The following is a 16,781-nucleotide window of genomic DNA, read 5'->3' as shown; positions in this document are numbered from 1 at the left end:
ACCTGCTACTGGCCAATGAGATAGTCAAGTTAATTAGGGTTGTTGTTGTTGTTGTGTGCCTTCAAGTCATGTCAGACTTTGGCCGAGCCTAAGTCTAAAATTAATTATTTATTTACTGCATTTATTTACTACATTTATATCCCACCCTTCTCACCCCGAAGGGGACTCAGAGCAGCTGTATGTACATACAATATGTTATATTATTAGCATAACACAATATTAGCATTATATATTACTATACTGAACTATACCACTATACTATTATATAATATGTAATATATAACATATAATTAATATTATTATATGGCATTACTATTAGTATTATATTGTATAACATAAGATTATTATCAATATTATATGTATATACAATATATTATATTATTAAAACTGATATAAAAATATTATATTATAAAACTGAGGGTGGGGGCCAGGTAAATGACCTTGGAGGACCACATCCGGCCCCTGGGCCTTAGTTTGGGGACCCCTGATTTAGAACAAAGATTCTCAACCTGTGCGTCCTGAGATGTTTTGGCCTTCAACTCCCAGAAATCCTAACAGCTGGTAAACTGGCTGGGATTTCTGTGAATTTGTAGGCCAAAACAACTGGGGACCCACAGGTTGAGAACCACTGACCTCGAAAATTTGTTGAATTTGGATAAATGAAACTGTGGATATCAGAAACATGGACTTTACACCTGAGCACATTGCCCCATGGGCAAAAGGGTCGACAAGGGTGGGATTCGAACCCACGCGTGCAGAGCACAATGGATTAGCAGTCCATCGCCTTAACCACTCGGCCACCTTGTCAAGCTTGGGTCACCCACAGCCGTCCCTGGGTGGGCTCGAACCACCAACCTTCTGGTTAACAGCCAGACGCGCTGACCCATTGCGCCACAGAGACCGGGACAGTGTTTCCTCTCTTCCCTCTTGCCCTAAAGTCCATTGGCAAAGAAAATGATTAATTGATCCAAGAGTCATGCCAGCTCCTTTCCTTGGATACAGAAGGATGGTGCAATGAGAGTGTGCTGGGTCAATAACTCTTTGGTTAATGGACTGAAGCCATTTACTGCTACATCGCTGCTGCTTTTGCATTTGGCTTTGGATAGTAGGTGAAACAAAGTGGTCTTCCCTCTGTATCCCACTAAATGTCAGCCTTCTTGCTAGATATATCAAAATCCTCAGCCTATTCTATAGTATTTTTCTGACAACAGGCCTAGAAATGGGAGTGTTCTCACCCACATGTTAGGCTCTTGTCTAGGAAATTTTGTGTGACAATTTACTTCCACGGGACAAATCCTCCACCTCTGCTGGGAGGCTGAGATCTATGAAAAATAATTATGCAGGTCTCACCCCCCAAACACACTTATTGAAGACCTAAAATGGCCCATAGGGCACTGAAAAGAGTGGTTTCCCATGACCCCTTGAGGTTTTAGCATTTTAAAGACTCATATGCATGCGTAGGAGGCAAGTATGGAGTTATAGGTCCCCAACATTTTTCTTGCTTCAAGTACAACTCACTCTAAACAACTCTGTTGTTACCGTACTTAAAGACTTCCACAAAACCTTATTGCCACCACCAAGAGTGAGAACTCTCCCGATTGAACACTGTCTGGGCACATATCCGTTTGGCAAATGAATATGTAGAGACCACCTTTGGAAAACCACTAGTCAAGAAGAGCATGACCTTGTTAGAAGTCAACCCTTTGAACCAGTGATATTCACAAGCATTCATGTAATGGCACACAGGTAACTCAGCTGTTAAACTGAAGAATGAACTGCCAAGGACAAAGACATGCCACTACAAAAATATATTTGATTAGCAGAGGATGGTTGTTTCTTTGCATTTATAATTGCTCAAAACATATACACTCCCTTTAAAAACCTTAGTTAAAAATATGCACTCAGAGATTTAAAAAAAACAGTCTTCTTCGAAAAATAACATATCTTGTTTACCCATAAACATCTTGTATTAATTCATCATACAGGCCCATTTCTTATTGAAGTTCTGTTATAAATAGGATATAGCTTCTCTGTGTTGAGTCCATAGTCTTGATGCTGTATTATTACTCATTTGTTCTGATTTTATGTGTTTTATTGTACTTTTTAAAATGTTTAAATTGTTTATTTTATTTATGTTATTACTATTTTTTGTTTTGATATTTGTTGAAATTGTTTTACTCTGTTTTGTTTTGAGCATTGCCCCATGTTAGCCGCCCCGAGTCCCTTCGGGGAGATGGTGGCGGGATAGAAAAATAAAGTATTATTATTATTATTATTATTATTATTATTATTATAGTGTACTTGTACTCACTGAAGTCTATAAGCATATTTCTATATTGAAGTCCAAATAGCAACATACATGTATCCACCTCCATTGAGATCTAATTACATACACCTGCTTTCATTGAAGATCAAACACATACTGAATACAAAATGAAGTCCTGAGTCTGAACATGCTCAGTACAATCACATGTCTATCACCCCTCCCACACCAAAGAGGTAAGTCAAACTGGCAAATCAACATACACATAGAATACAGGTGAGCAAATATATACTGAGTGAGAGGCTTGGGAGGTTGCTATTTCCAACATTCCCATATCTCCACCTCTGCCACAGATGTAAATACCTCCTTCTGTTCAACTCCTATGGCTACCAACTTTAGTAACCTACTAAATGTCAAGGCTTCTATGTCAGATGTCATGCCACTTCTATTCCCACTGAACACCAACTCTCTTTTTCCTAGCTTGTGATGGAACCCAATCTTTATTCATCTAGTATCTCCTGGAAGTCAAAATAGTGTGTGAATGGGAGAAATGTGCCAAGAGAAAGGCACATCAAGAAAACCATGGTTGTGACCGCCTTTCATCTGTAAACCTATGTCCTCATTGTGACAGAGGATTCAGAATAGGTTTCTATGGTCCATTATGGATCCACTGCCATGACTCCAACCTTGGAAAACAATCATATGCAGCCACGAGAATTGCCTATAGATAGGTAGGAGGCCAAAAGTGTATGATACAAAGCAAAAGCATAACAAAACAGATTAATACAGTAGAGTCTCACTTATCCAACATAAACGGGCTGGCAGAATGTTGGATAAGCGAATATGTTGGATAACAAGGAGAGATTAAGGAGAAGCCTATTAAACACCAAATTAAGTTATGATTTTACAAATTAAGCACCAAAACATCATGTTATACAGCAAGTTTGACAGAAAAAGTAGTTCAAGATGCAGTAATGCTATGTGGTAATTACTGTATTTACAAATTTAGCACCAAAATATCATGATGTATTGAAAACATTAACTACAAAAATGTGTTGGATAATCCAGAACGTTGGATAAGTGAATGTTGCATAAGTGACTCTACTGTAATTTAATACATTGAAAACAAATATTTCACACCCATTCAAATTCCTTTCCCTAGACTCTTAAACTGCATTCATTCTCATTGATACTATTCGGTTCTGGCTGGTGCAGTTGGGTTGCAAATTCATCCTAGGTTCACTCTCTTTGGCTCTTGGAAAATCAAAAATAAAAAGGGCAGAATGCACCAGCCGGGACTCGAACCCGGGTCACAAGATTGGGAACCTCGCATGATGCCTCTACACCACTGGTGCATCTGATGAGAAACCCTGCAAGGAAGCCAGTAACGATAGGAATCTCTCAGGAGCTGAGTCATTTTTTAAAAAATATTTTTTATTGTTATTATTGAGAAAAAGTTACAATTATATAAACATATTCTATACATTTCCCCCTCTTTTATTTACATTCACCCCTGTGCTCCCCTTCCCCAGAGCCATCTCTTCTTCTGTAGTCCCACCAAAAGTTCAATTCTTCATTTGGAGGTAAATTCCCATCTTCTTTTTCCAATAATTTTTCTAGAAATTTTCTCCAAATACTTTCAAAATCATTTTTTTCCCATAATCCCTTCTTTACTTTTAAATTTGATGTTAGCTTGTCATTCAGTGCCATTCGCCAAACTTCTTTATACCATTCATTAATTTGTATTTTCATTTCTCCTTCCCAATATTTTGCAATTAATAATCTAGCTGCTGTTAATAGCATGTCTATTAATTTTTTCCCCTCTTATCATTCTCATCCTCTTTTTTAATTAAAAGTAATATTTCCACTGGATTCCTTCTAATTTTTATATTCATAATATTTTCTATTTCCCTTATGGCCAGGAGCTGAGTCATCTGGAAGTGGGGATTTGACCCAAGAAAGAAAAATCTACTAGAGACAGCAGAAATATTTTTCTCAGAAAAGTGACCTCAGATTTTACATCTCCTCATTTTAGGTAAAGAGCATAACAACAGAGCTGCCAGTTGAAAAAAAAGTTTTTTTCTTTCTTACTAAAGGAGGGGAAAATTGCAGCCACCTAGCAGAGGATGGTTTCGATCCATCAACCTCTGGGTTATGGGCCCAGCACGCTTCCGCTGCGCCACTCTGATCAGTGGAAGAAACTGAGCCCATGTGGCTTCTTAACTAGTTTGTCACTGAGCAATGTCAAATGATAACATCTTAGGGCAAGTGGGGACACAGAGGAAACCCTGCCCAAGTCTCTGTGGCGCAATGGGTTAGCGCGTCTGGCTGTTAACCAGAAGGATGGTGGTTCGAGCCCACCCAGGGACGGCTACATGGTTGAAGGTGTAGGTCCAAATCTCACTCCTGTAAATGTTTTCTTCTCTTAGGTGGAACATCATTTGAAATATCCCTCTATCTCTGTTTGATTTTTTAAAGATAAGATGATTCCTTTTTCCCCAGCTTCTCCTGTTAAGGAAACAGCATAATCAAGTATAATTCTCTATTCTGCCTTAGTCAGACCACACCTGGAATACTGTGTCCAATTCTGGGCACCGCAATTGAAGGGAGATGTTGACAAGCTGGAAGGTGTCCAGAGGAGGGCAACTAAAATGGTCTGGAGAACAAGCCCTATGAGGAGCGGCTTAAAGAGCTGGGCATGTTTAGCCTGCAGAAGAGAAGGCTGAGAGGAGACATGATAGCCATGTACAAATACGTGAAGGGAAGTCACAGGGAGGAGGGAGCAAGCTTGTTTTCTGTTGCCCTGCAGACTAGGAAGCGGAACAATGGCTTCAAACTACAGAAAAGGAGATTTCACCTGAACATCAGGAAGAACTTTCTGACTGTGAGAGCAGTGGAACTCTCTGCCCTGGACTGTGGTGGAGGCTCCTTCTCTGGAGGCTTTTAAGCAGAGTCTGGATGGCTATCTGTCGGGGGTGCTTTGAACGTGATTTCCTGCTACTTGGCAGGAGGTTGGACTGGATGGCCCATGAGGTCTCTTCCAACGCTACTATTCTATGATTCTATTATTCTAATATGCCATCAAAGGAAATGTACACCTCATTTTTAGCAATAGAATTCAGCCAAAAATGTAAATATGGTCCATTGAACAGAGACTCAAATTGATTTACTGCAGCATATTTGGCAAGTGGGGAGGGATTCCATATAGACTAGTGGTTCCCAACCTATGGTCTGTGGACCACCAGTGGTCCGTAAGAACTAAAATATGGTCCACGGCCTCACCATTACTATACCGTTGCAACAAGAGCAACTGGTCTCGTGAAACACTCTTGTAGTGCCAAGACATATTAAATATTGTTTTCTGTGGGTGAGCAGATGGCAACTACTGGATGGCATATGTTCTGTATCAGAAACTAGAGCTGATGTGGTCTATCCAATGCAATTTTCTCAATTAGCACCCCAAATAACTAAACCAAATCTAAAGTTGACCAAAAACCGATTGGTAACCCTTTTGGTACTAACGTTGGAGAGTGGTCCCTGGTCAAAGTGGTCCCAAAAAAAGTTTGGGAACCACTGACATAGACACACAAGTGTGGATGGCTCTCCTCGTCTTTCAGGTAGGCGAACTGTTGGCCCTGAGACGTGAGGAAGTTCCCCGATCCTACCACTTGTTTTCATGTGTGGTAGCCTCTACAGCAGCAGAAATCGTAGAAGTGTTAAGACTATTAGGGAGAGAATTCAGTACTTAGGACAGCTCCAAGAAGAGGTGAAAACCAACTAGGGACCTCCCATGCTAAATGAAGTAGACTTGATGTACTTCAAAATGAAATATTTATTTCTTGAAAGTTGATGGGTTGTGGAGGATGTGCAAGTAAATGTTATACACGTTGAGGTTGTACAGCCAGTTTGCCATGCTCATTTCTATATTTCCCCTTAAGTATTGTTCTGTGGGAGCCCCGGTGGCGAAGTGTGTTAAAGCATTGAACTGCTGAACTTGCAGACCGAAAGGTCCCAGGTTCAAATCCCGGGAGCGGAGTGAGTGCCCGCTGTTGCTCCAGCTTCTGCCAACCTAGCAGTTTGAAAACATGCCAATGTGAGTAGATCAATAGGTACCGCTCCGGCGGGAAGGTAACGGCGCTCCATGCAGTCATGCTGGCCACATGACCTTGGAGGTGTCTACCGACAACGCCGGCTCTTTGGCTTAGAAATGGAGATGAGCACCAACCCCCAGAGTCAGACATGACTGGACTTAACGTCAGGGGAAACCTTTACCTTTACCTATTGTTCTGTGTTTGGTTTTAGATTTAGAGGTCATGAAGGAGTATTGCAACCTGCAATGGCTTAACTGGTTAGACTCAATTCTTAACTTTTCTGATTCATATTCTTCCCCCCCTCAGGACAATCTTTTACTGGGTTGGAGTAACATTCTTTAAGAGATCACTTCTACATGGATGGCACTGAGCATTTTGATGAGGAGTCAGATCTCAGAGGCTCTTTGCTTGTCCTTCTCCCTGATGGTCAAGTGGTCAGGATTTGGCACTTTCACTGCCATGGCCTTGGTTTGATTCTGGGCCAGGAAGAGTTTTTACTTCCTCCCAGGATCAATGCTTGCATTCATATGTAAAACAAAGTTCCCAATGAGACTTTAGCAGAGGAACCAAGATCCTAAGCATGCGAAATCTCCCTTTTGCCATACTGGGAAAGCCCAGTGATTCTATGCTTGTCACTTTTGCTCAATACTACCTGGCCCAAAATAGTTGAAGAACCACACTTTGCCAAAGAATGAGCAATGCAGGGAGACACAAAAAACTTCCCTGACCGGGAATCGAACCCGGGCCGTGGCGGTGAGAGCGCCAAATCCTAACCACTAGACCACCAGGGATGGACAAGGATGGTGACCTCCTGCTGTTAGTCCATCAGACACGCCTTTTGTCCATCAGTATTTGGGGCAAAAAAGGACTTTCCATCCTTAGTTGCATTTGGCTTCTTGTGGGTTCACTGCCAGGTCCTACTGCATTCACTCAAGGATTCAGCTTCAATCAGAGTGAGTGGAATAATTTGGCTGACATCCATCCTGACTCTCCCCTAATTCTGGACGAAGTATATTTCATTTTCCATTCTGAGAAGCACTCAAGAACAAACATTTTTCAGCAACATCTTCCCCTTCTTCTTCTTTTTCTTCTGCATTTGTCCCGCTTGATGGTGTTGTCTGTCTTACTAGTTTGTTGGCACCATTTCACTCGGTCATGCTCTTAATCAGGGTGTGTACTGGCAGTCTTCAAATCATGCAACGGGTTCAAGCAGTTGCTCCAATTGTCCCTTTGGTCTCTTGCCAGGAACTTCTTTTTTAAAAATAATTTTTTATTCAGATTTTAAATGCTTTACATAATATATATACAGTAGAGTCTCATTTATCCAACACTCACTTATCCAATGTTCTGGATTATCCAATGCATTTTTGTAGTCAATGTTTTCAATACATCATGATATTTTGGTGCTAATTTCGTAAATACAGCAATTACTACATAGCATTACTGCCCATTGAACTACTTTTTCTGTCAAATTTGTTATATAACATGATGTTTTGGTGCTTAATTTGTAAAATCATAAGCTAATTTGATGTGTAATAGGCTTTTCCTCAATCCCTCCTTATTATCCAACATATTCACTTATCCAACGTTCTGCCGGCCCGTTTATGTTGGATAAGTGAGACTCTACTGTATATGGGTAAATAGGTGGGGATGAGTTGGGGGAGAGGGAAAGGGGAAAAAGAGAGAATTTTTAAAATAAAATTTGAGAATCTAGGTGAAATAGGAAAGACAGTGAAAGAGGGAAATGAGGGTAAAGTTTGTTTTGGTCTTCTGTTTTCTGCTCTTCGTGGTTATATCCTAATACTTAGTTGTCTTTTCATATTTGTTGGTCTCCATTGTAGTTTAAGTTCACGGGTTTCTCCTTATTGTTTCTTTTAGCCCATTGCTAATCTTCTGTATGCTTCATAGTTTTTCCAGTCTGTCATCTTTATTGGTTTGCCTCTGTTTTCTTTCATTAAATATGTTAATCTGTCCATATCAGTAATTTTGTCAAGCTTGTCTAACCAGAGGCCTTTTGTTGGTATTTTTTCCAATTTCCATTGTTGAGCAAAGGTTATTCTTGTGGCTGTCAATATATAAGAAAAAATAATGTCGTCATACTTTCTGTAAAGCCTAAAAGATGAAATTCTGGATTCATTGGAAATACTTTTCCTAAAAAAAATTGTGTCTCATCGTGCACATCTTTCCAAAATTTAGTTGTTTCTGGGCATGTCCACCAAGTGTGGAAGTAGGTGGTTGCCAGGAACTTCTAAATCAAGAGCAATCTTGCAAATGAACTCATCTTCACCTCGGAAAGTATGGTCATACCATCTGAGGCGTGATTCTTGTACTTTGTCAGCAATCAGAGCAATAACGAAGTATTTCTGGATGTCGGGCTCAGGCTGTGGCGCAGGCTGGAGAGCAGCTGCAATGAATCACTGCAATGAATCACTCTGACCAGGAGGTCATGAGTTCGAGGCCCACTCGGAGCCTATGTTTGTCTTGTCTTTGTTCTATGTTAAAAGGCATTGAATGTTTGCCTATATGTGTAATGTGATCCGCCCTGAGTCCCCTTCGGGGTGAGAAGGGCGGAATATAAATGTTGTAAATAAATAAATAAACATTGTTGCGGATGTGGTTAAGACATGTGATGCCAGCTATAAGTAGGAGCATCGTCATCTCCATAACACAGAGACGGTGTTCTGCTAGTAAGGATTGTTACCGGCCAACATTCAACTCCATATATTGTGGCAGGCCTTACGACAGTTCAACAGATTTTTGATTTTAGGTAATTGGGCAGAGTATATTTGCAGAGTATATTCGCTACCAAGTCGCATTTCATCCAAGCCGCATTTAATCTGTGTGGTGACTTCATCAAAAAGGTTGCCATCTGAAGTTATTGTCGATCCAAAATACTTGAAGGTGTAGAGATCCACCTGTCTACCTGGATGGTACCAGTCTTTCCTCATTGGTCATCAAGTACGTCTTTTTGACATTGATGCAAAGACCAAATTGCGCCAATCGGTCACACCATGCTTGCACATGACTTTCAATTTCTTCCTTGTCCTCAGCAGCAAGCATTACATCGTCAGCATGCAGCAAAGTCCAAAGTCCAAGTATCATCTTCCACTATTCCCAAGTAAAACGAGAAATGGTGATTCAACCAACTACCATTATGATTTTACTAGTGTTGGTCACATTTCCAGGGGTGATGTAACATGCCATGTGTCATGCAGTCAGAAGGTTGGTCTGAGGACACCCACAACATAACATACTGCTTGCCCTAGTCTATTAAGGCCTCTTTGATGGTGTCACCTTTTGCCAATTCTGAGAAAAGACAGGTAGAAAAATGACACCTTGGCAAGGCATTCATCCTGAGAAGAAGACCAAACTCTTCCCTGGCCAGAAATTGAATCCAGGTCAAAGTCTGAACTATAGACCACTGAAGAGAAAGACCAGCAAAACATCTCCGAGATATAGCTCCTTCTCTCTGAGAAAATGTGAATGCTCCCGCCCAATAAAAACATTTCTGAACAATTAAAATATTGTGAATGAAATGCTGACTGAAATGAGTTACAGAACTGTGTTTACCATGATTATCTTTTATACATATGTGTATTATTATTATTATTATTATTATTATTATTATTATTTTAGAATGTTAATTTACTTTTTGTTTGTATTTTCTGATGTTATTGTACATTTGTTTGCTGTTTTATCCAGGCTTGGCCCCATATAAGCTGCCCTGAGTCCCTTCGGGGAGATGGAGGCGGGGTATAAAAAGAAAGTATTATTATTATTATTATTATTATTATTATTATTATTATTATTATTATTATTAAACAACTGCCCACTTCTGAGCGCAACACTTCTTCGTGAACTTTAAAACCAAACACAGGACATCACTGATAATAATGGCGAATGGAGGAAATAGGCATGACAAAACAGCGGCACAATCTCAAAATGTGTAAAATTTGACTTCAGATCCTGTATAATCCAACCACATTTCAAGAAGAATTATTTCACTCTGAAGCACCTTGATACTTTGGGGTCTTTCTCCTACTCAAGAGACAGAGGGACATAAATACTTCACACAATTTTGCAATGTTTACTTCTCTTTATGAAGGGGTGGTAATTCCACAATTGCTAAGACTATTGGCTGTAAATGAAATTTGTCTGCCTGTACTCTCTTCTGCTCTTGGAAAGCCAAAAAATAAGGTCATGTGCACCAGATGAGACTCAAACCTGGGTCACAAGATTGGGAACCTTACATGATGCCTCTACACCACAGGTGTAACTGATATAGGCCTTTTCATTCCCTATAGCAGTGATTCTCAACCTGTGGGTCCCCAGATGTTTTGGCCTGGTAAACTGGCTGGGATTTCTGGAAGTTTTAGGCCAAAGCACCTGGGGACCCACAGGTTGAGAACTACTGCCCTATAGGAAAATCCTGCAGAAAAACCAATGCTATCAGGAACGGAATCATCTCACTAGAGATGCAGATTTGGACAGTGAAAGGAAAATCTGCTGCACATCCAAAACAGAATGTGGTGATTCATGGTCCTTTTGTCACGTTCACATTTTTATGAAAGAGCATAAATAGTCTTGCCAGCAGCACAAATGATATCCTTTAATCTTTTAGGATGCTGGAAGCAAAAGGAAAAGGCTGCAACTACTTAGCAGAGGATGGTTTCGATCAATCAACCTCTGGCTTATGGGCCCAGCACGCTCCCTCTGCGCCACTCTGCTCAGTGAAGGAAAATAAACATTTAGGCTTGTCAGTTGGTTTGTCATGGAGCAACATCCCACCACAAAACCTTAGACAATTTGAACAGAGACAAGCACTGTCCCAATCTGTGATGGATTGCTAATTCACTGTGCTCTGCATGCATGGGTTCAGATCCCACACTTGTTATTCTCTCCTCAAACCACCACCACTCCTTAGATGAAAGATCTAGACTGCAAACCTCAGAGTAATTTGAACAGAGATAGAGCACTGTCCCAGTCTCTGCGATGCAATGAGTCAGGGCACATAGCTGTGGAATGTGGTAGTTTGTGGCCATCAAGGAATAGTGGTAGGTGCATTCTAATCCTGACAAGGTACATGAGTGTGATGAGATGCAAATCTATTGTCCTTATCATGTGTGGGTTCAAACTGCTGCTTTGTCAACCTTTCCCCCCTTAGGTAGTAATAATAATAATAATAATAATAATAATAATAATAATAATAATAATAATAATTTATTTTTTTATCCCACCACCATCTCCTCGAAGGGACTCGGGGCAGCTAACATGGGGCCAAGCCCAAAGAGACAAAGTATAAACAAGTTAAAAATATCAAACAAACAATAAAATAACAAGCAACAAGCAGTATAAAATCAAAACGAATTCAACATTTTTCAAATGCATAAAACAAGTTAAAAAGTTTTAAAACAATATCAGTTTCACCACCAAAGGAACAAAAGGAATTAAAGGGGGGTCAAAACAAAGTGTGTAATAACTAGATTACTCCATAAAGCGCCTAGCCAAGTGTTCAAGGTTTCCTAAGATAACATTAGGGGTAGGATGGGGTGGGACCGGAGATAAAATGCAGAATAGCAGCATGGTTGTCAAGGGGTCTGTAGTGTCTAGTTTAATTGGAAGGTCTAAATTTGAAATACGTACCTGCTTCAGATGTATTTTTTAGAACAAGAGGAACATTCCTTTGGTCCCATATTCTCTTGTTAAAGAGACAACATAGCCTGAACAGCAAGCACTGCCCAAGTCTCTGTGGCGCAATGGGTTAGCGCGTCTGGCTGTTAACCAGAAGGATGGTGGTTCGAGCCCACCCAGGGACGGCTGTGGGTGACCCACCCTTGACAAGGTGCCAGAGTGTTGAAAGTGACCACAAATCCATTGTGGTCATTATGTGTGTGGGTTCAAATATCACCCTTTTCGATCTTTCCCCTAATTTAGGTGCTACGTCTAGATTTGAAAGATTGAGGGGGCCGGGCTGTGGCGCAGCTGGCTAGTAACCAGCTGCTATAAATCACTACTGACCGAGAGGTCATGAGTTCAAAGCCCGGGTCGGGTTAAGCCTCCAACCATTAATAGCTCCGGCTTGCTGTTGACCTATGCAGCCCCGAAAGACAGTTGCACCTGTCAATTAGGGAAATTTAGGGACTCTTTATGCAGGAGGCTAATTTACAACACCATAAAACTGCCAGCAAAACACGAGGAAAGGAATGAGGAAGTACAACCACTACTGGACGGTGAAGCAACAGCTCCCCCTGTGGCCGGAATTGTGAAACTGGAAAAATGTTTAAAATGCCTCTGAGTCTCTCTAATGTATGTTGTTTGTCTGTTGGCATTGAATGTTTGCCATATATGTGTTCATTGTAATCCGCCCTGAGTCCCCTTCGGGGTGAGAAGGGCGGAATATAAATACTGTAATAATTTTTAATTAATTGACTCAATTCTGCTTGATTTTTCAGACAGAGAAACATTGCTTGGTTTCCAGGTTCTCTTATTAAAGAACAATATCGTATGTTGGCCAGATAATCAAGTGTGTTTAATGTGGCCCATTTGGATACTCACATAACCACAGCAGATGGGGATAGCCCTCCTCTCCCTCCATTGAAAAGGGGAAAATTCTGAAAACATGTCTAGAATCTGATATTTTTGCAATCTAGTAGTAGGATAGTGATGCCTAGAATTCATTAAGAGACTTACAGTTTCATAAGTGGACTTCCGTCTGCAGGAAATAGACTTGTGCCAGTTCAACACTTTTGAATTCAGCAATGGGTTGCCATAGTGTTGTTGTATGTTTTCCAGACTATATGGCCATGTTCCAGAAGTATTCTCTCCTGACATTTTGCCCACATCTATGGCAGGCATCCTCAGAGGTTGTAAGGTTGTAAGGTACCTTACAACCTCTGAGGATGCCTGCCATAGATGTGGGCGAAACATCAGGAGAGAGTACTTCTGGAACACTGCCATATAGCCCGGAAAACATACAACAACCCTGTGATCCCGGCCATGAAAGCCTTTGACAACAGGTTGCCATAGTATTACTATACAGGATACCTAAAGTAACTGATACATTAAGGGGACCAATGGGGAACTGGCTAGGGATGTGCATCAGTAGCATCCAATGTCATCACAATACATTGGACAATGCCCTTGGGAGAGTTCATCAGCTGTGTTCAGTATGTGTAAAGCAATGCAATGTACATGGTGATGCCCAATTGTGGCCAATATTAATAACAGTAATGATGATGGTGTAGTCGTGGTTGAGAATACTGTGTTATTTTGTGTGTTGCCCATTTTGTTGTATTATGATGTTGTTTTTATGAATCCCATGCTATATTTTAACTGTGTTGATCGGTCTTGTCCCCATGTGAGCTGCCCCGAGTCCCTTCGGGGAGATGGAGACGGGATATAAAAATAAAGGTATTATTATTATTATTATTGTATGACACAGCAAACGAGATAGATATGCTGGATTTCGTTTCACAAAATCACAAGTTGAACACTTCCCAAGTGTCTAGGACTGTGTGATGTATTTTCGGATGATGCGTGCAGATCCCAGTAGGGTGGCCTTTTGCAGTTGGCAGATCGTAATTTTGTCAATGTCTATTGTTTCCAAATGCCGGCTGAGATCTTTTGGCAGGGCACCCAATGTGCCTATAACCACCAGGACCACCTGCACTGGTTTCTGCCAGAGTCTTTGAAGTTCAATCTTGAGGTCCTGATAGCGACTGAGTTTTTCCTGTTGTTTTTCGTCAATCCGACTGTCACCTGGGATGGCGACATCAATGATCCAAACCTTTTTCTTTTCTACAACTGTGATGTCTGGTGTGTTGTGTTACAGAACTTTGTCAGTCTGGATTCAGAAGTCCCACAGTATCTTTGTGTGCTCATTTTCCAATACTTTTGCAGGTTTGTGATCCCACCAGTTCTTTACTGCTGGGAGGTGGTACTTGAGGCATAAGTTCCAATGAATCATTTGGGCCACATAGTTGTGCCTCTGTTTGTAGTCAGTCTGTGCGATTTTCTTACAGCAACTGAGGATATGATCAATGGTGATGATGGGCTCGGGCTGTGGCGCAGGCTGGAGAGCAGCTGCAATGAATCACTGCAATGAATCACTCTGACCAAGAGGTCATGAGTTCGAGGCCCGCTCGGAGCCTATGTTTGTTTGTCTTTGTTCTATGTTAAAAGGCATTGAATGTTTGCCTATATGTGTAATGTGATCCGCCCTGAGTCCCCTTCGGGGAGAGAAGGGCGGAATATAAATGCTGTAAATAAATAAATAAATAAATAATGATGACGATAATGATGATGATTATATTATTATATAAAGTTGGAGGATATTGGACGAACGGATTTTAAGCATATGTTTTATGTTTTATATTTTATACTGTATTTAATTGGTTGTAATATATTTTTATATGTTGTTGTTTTTAATGATGTATCGGCATTGAATTGTTGCCAATTGTACGCCGCCCTGAGTCCCTTCGGGTGAGAAGGGCGGGATAGAAATATTTGAAATAAATTATATATATATATATATATATATATATATATATATATATATATATAAAATTGTTGTATATAGTTATTATTATTACTATTATTTTATTATTTTTATTATTTAATCATAATAATAATAATAATAATACTCTGGCACAAGCCAGTCAAGGTGGTCCCAGTGGTGATCGGCACATTGGGTGCAGTGCCCAAAGACCTTGGCCTGCACTTAAACGCAATCGGCGCTGACAAAATCCCCACCTGCCAGCTGCAGAAGGTCACCTTACTGGGATCTGCACACATTATTCACCGATACATCACACAGTCCTAGACACTTGGGAAGTGTCTGGCATGTGATCCAGTACAACAGTCAGTAGAGTGTCTGCTGTGGACTCATCTTGTTGTGTTTCAAATAATAATAATAATAATGGACTGAGAATCTTATGGGAAAGAAGTCTTTTGAATTCAGCAGCAAATTGCAAAAGGATCCCAAACTCACTCATTCACCTCAATGTATGCCTCTTGAGCAGAGTTGTCCTTTGGGCATTGCTCCTGGCAAACAGGGTGGCAAACCACAGGCGTTCCCGTTGACTCACCTAGTAGAAGAGATCAGTGGGAACATGCTGGGCCACATAACCTTAATCCTGGTGTACTGAAATTCACCTGTGTTAGTGGCTATAGTCTTTTTCAGTTGCCGTGGAAAACAGAATGAGACCTTTCTGGAATGTTGAATTCATTCCATGAAGGTCCCTCAACTCAGCCAGTTCCTTCCTGTCCTAGGATAGCTGGTCATTGCCTTTTCTTGAAGGTGATTAGCTAAAGAAGAACTGGGAATAAAAATAGGAGAAAGAAATTGGGAAAAATTATGGAGAGCAAGACACCTCAAAAATCTATCAATTAGAATAAAAGAAAACTACTAAAAGATGGCATGGAAATGGTATTTGACCCCAACAAAGATACATAATATGGACAAGAGCTGCTCAGAAAAATGTTGTCAAGGGGTTGTCAAGAAAGGGGGATGTACATTCAAATGTGGTGGGAACGTAAATACAGTAGAGTCTCACTTATCCAAGACTCACTTATCCAAGGTTCTGGAATATCCAATGCATTTTTGTAGTCCATGTTTTCAATATATCGTGATATTTTGGTGCTACATTCGTAAACACAGTAATTACAACATAACATTATTGCATATTGAACTACTTTTTCTGTCAAATTAGTTGTATAACATGATGTTTTGGTGCTTAATTTGTAAAATCATAACCTAATTTGATGTTTAATAGGCTTTTCCTTAATTCTTCCTTATTATCCAAGCTATTCGCTTATCCAAGGTTCTGCCGGCCCATTTAGCTTGGATAAGTGAGACTCTACTGTATGTACATAGGTTTTGGGAAAAGGTTATAGTAGAGATAGAAAGTATTATGAAGAAAAAAAAATCAATATAAACCCCACGATTATACTATTATCTATTTATAAAACAGACGAATTGAAAGAAAATGCAAAGAATTCGATAACAATGTTATTAACGGCTGCAAGGTTATTAATAGCAAGAAATTGGAAAGGAGAGGTGGAAATTAAAGTAGAAGAATGGCAAAAAGAAATCTGGAAATTAGCAATAAATGATAAATTAACATGTAATTTAAATGTTTAAAAAGGCCTAAGGAAAAAAATGATTTTGAAAGTACAGTAGAATCTCGCTTATCCAACATTCTGGATTATCCAACACAGTCTGCCTTTTAGTAGTCATTGTTTTTGTAGTAAATATTTTCAATACATTGCAATGTTTTGGTGCTAAATTCATAAATACAGTAATTACTACATAACATTACCATGTATTGAACTGCTTTTTCTGTCGATTTGTTGTAAAACATGATGTTTTGGTGCTTAATTTGTAAAATCATAACATAATTTGATGTTTAAAAGGCTTTTCCTTAATC

At 40.0% G+C, this 16,781-nt stretch overlaps 1 protein-coding gene and 6 non-coding genes across 7 annotated transcripts in view; 3 read left to right on the top strand and 4 right to left on the bottom strand.

Annotated features, from left to right (window-relative positions):
* Positions 1-16,781, top strand: part of LOC100567968 (zinc finger protein 135) — a 59,705-nt gene that overhangs the window by 27,200 nt on the left and 15,724 nt on the right. The window lies entirely within an intron of this gene.
* On the bottom strand, positions 726-807 carry trnas-gcu (transfer RNA serine (anticodon GCU)). Its single transcript has one exon. It is a non-coding gene; the product is annotated as a tRNA-Ser (tRNA).
* trnan-guu (transfer RNA asparagine (anticodon GUU)) lies at positions 828-901 on the bottom strand. The gene has a single exon. It is a non-coding gene; the product is annotated as a tRNA-Asn (tRNA).
* On the bottom strand, positions 3,548-3,618 carry trnag-ccc (transfer RNA glycine (anticodon CCC)). The gene has a single exon. It is a non-coding gene; the product is annotated as a tRNA-Gly (tRNA).
* Positions 4,560-4,633, top strand: trnan-guu (transfer RNA asparagine (anticodon GUU)). Its single transcript has one exon. It is a non-coding gene; the product is annotated as a tRNA-Asn (tRNA).
* trnae-cuc (transfer RNA glutamic acid (anticodon CUC)) lies at positions 7,074-7,145 on the bottom strand. Its single transcript has one exon. It is a non-coding gene; the product is annotated as a tRNA-Glu (tRNA).
* trnan-guu (transfer RNA asparagine (anticodon GUU)) lies at positions 12,097-12,170 on the top strand. Its single transcript has one exon. It is a non-coding gene; the product is annotated as a tRNA-Asn (tRNA).

Source organism: Anolis carolinensis, chromosome 2 (genome assembly GCF_035594765.1).
Source record: "Anolis carolinensis isolate JA03-04 chromosome 2, rAnoCar3.1.pri, whole genome shotgun sequence".
Lineage (NCBI taxonomy): Eukaryota > Metazoa > Chordata > Lepidosauria > Squamata > Dactyloidae > Anolis > Anolis carolinensis.
Note: the sequence above shows the minus strand (reverse complement) of the source record. Positions and strands in the feature narration are given on the sequence as shown.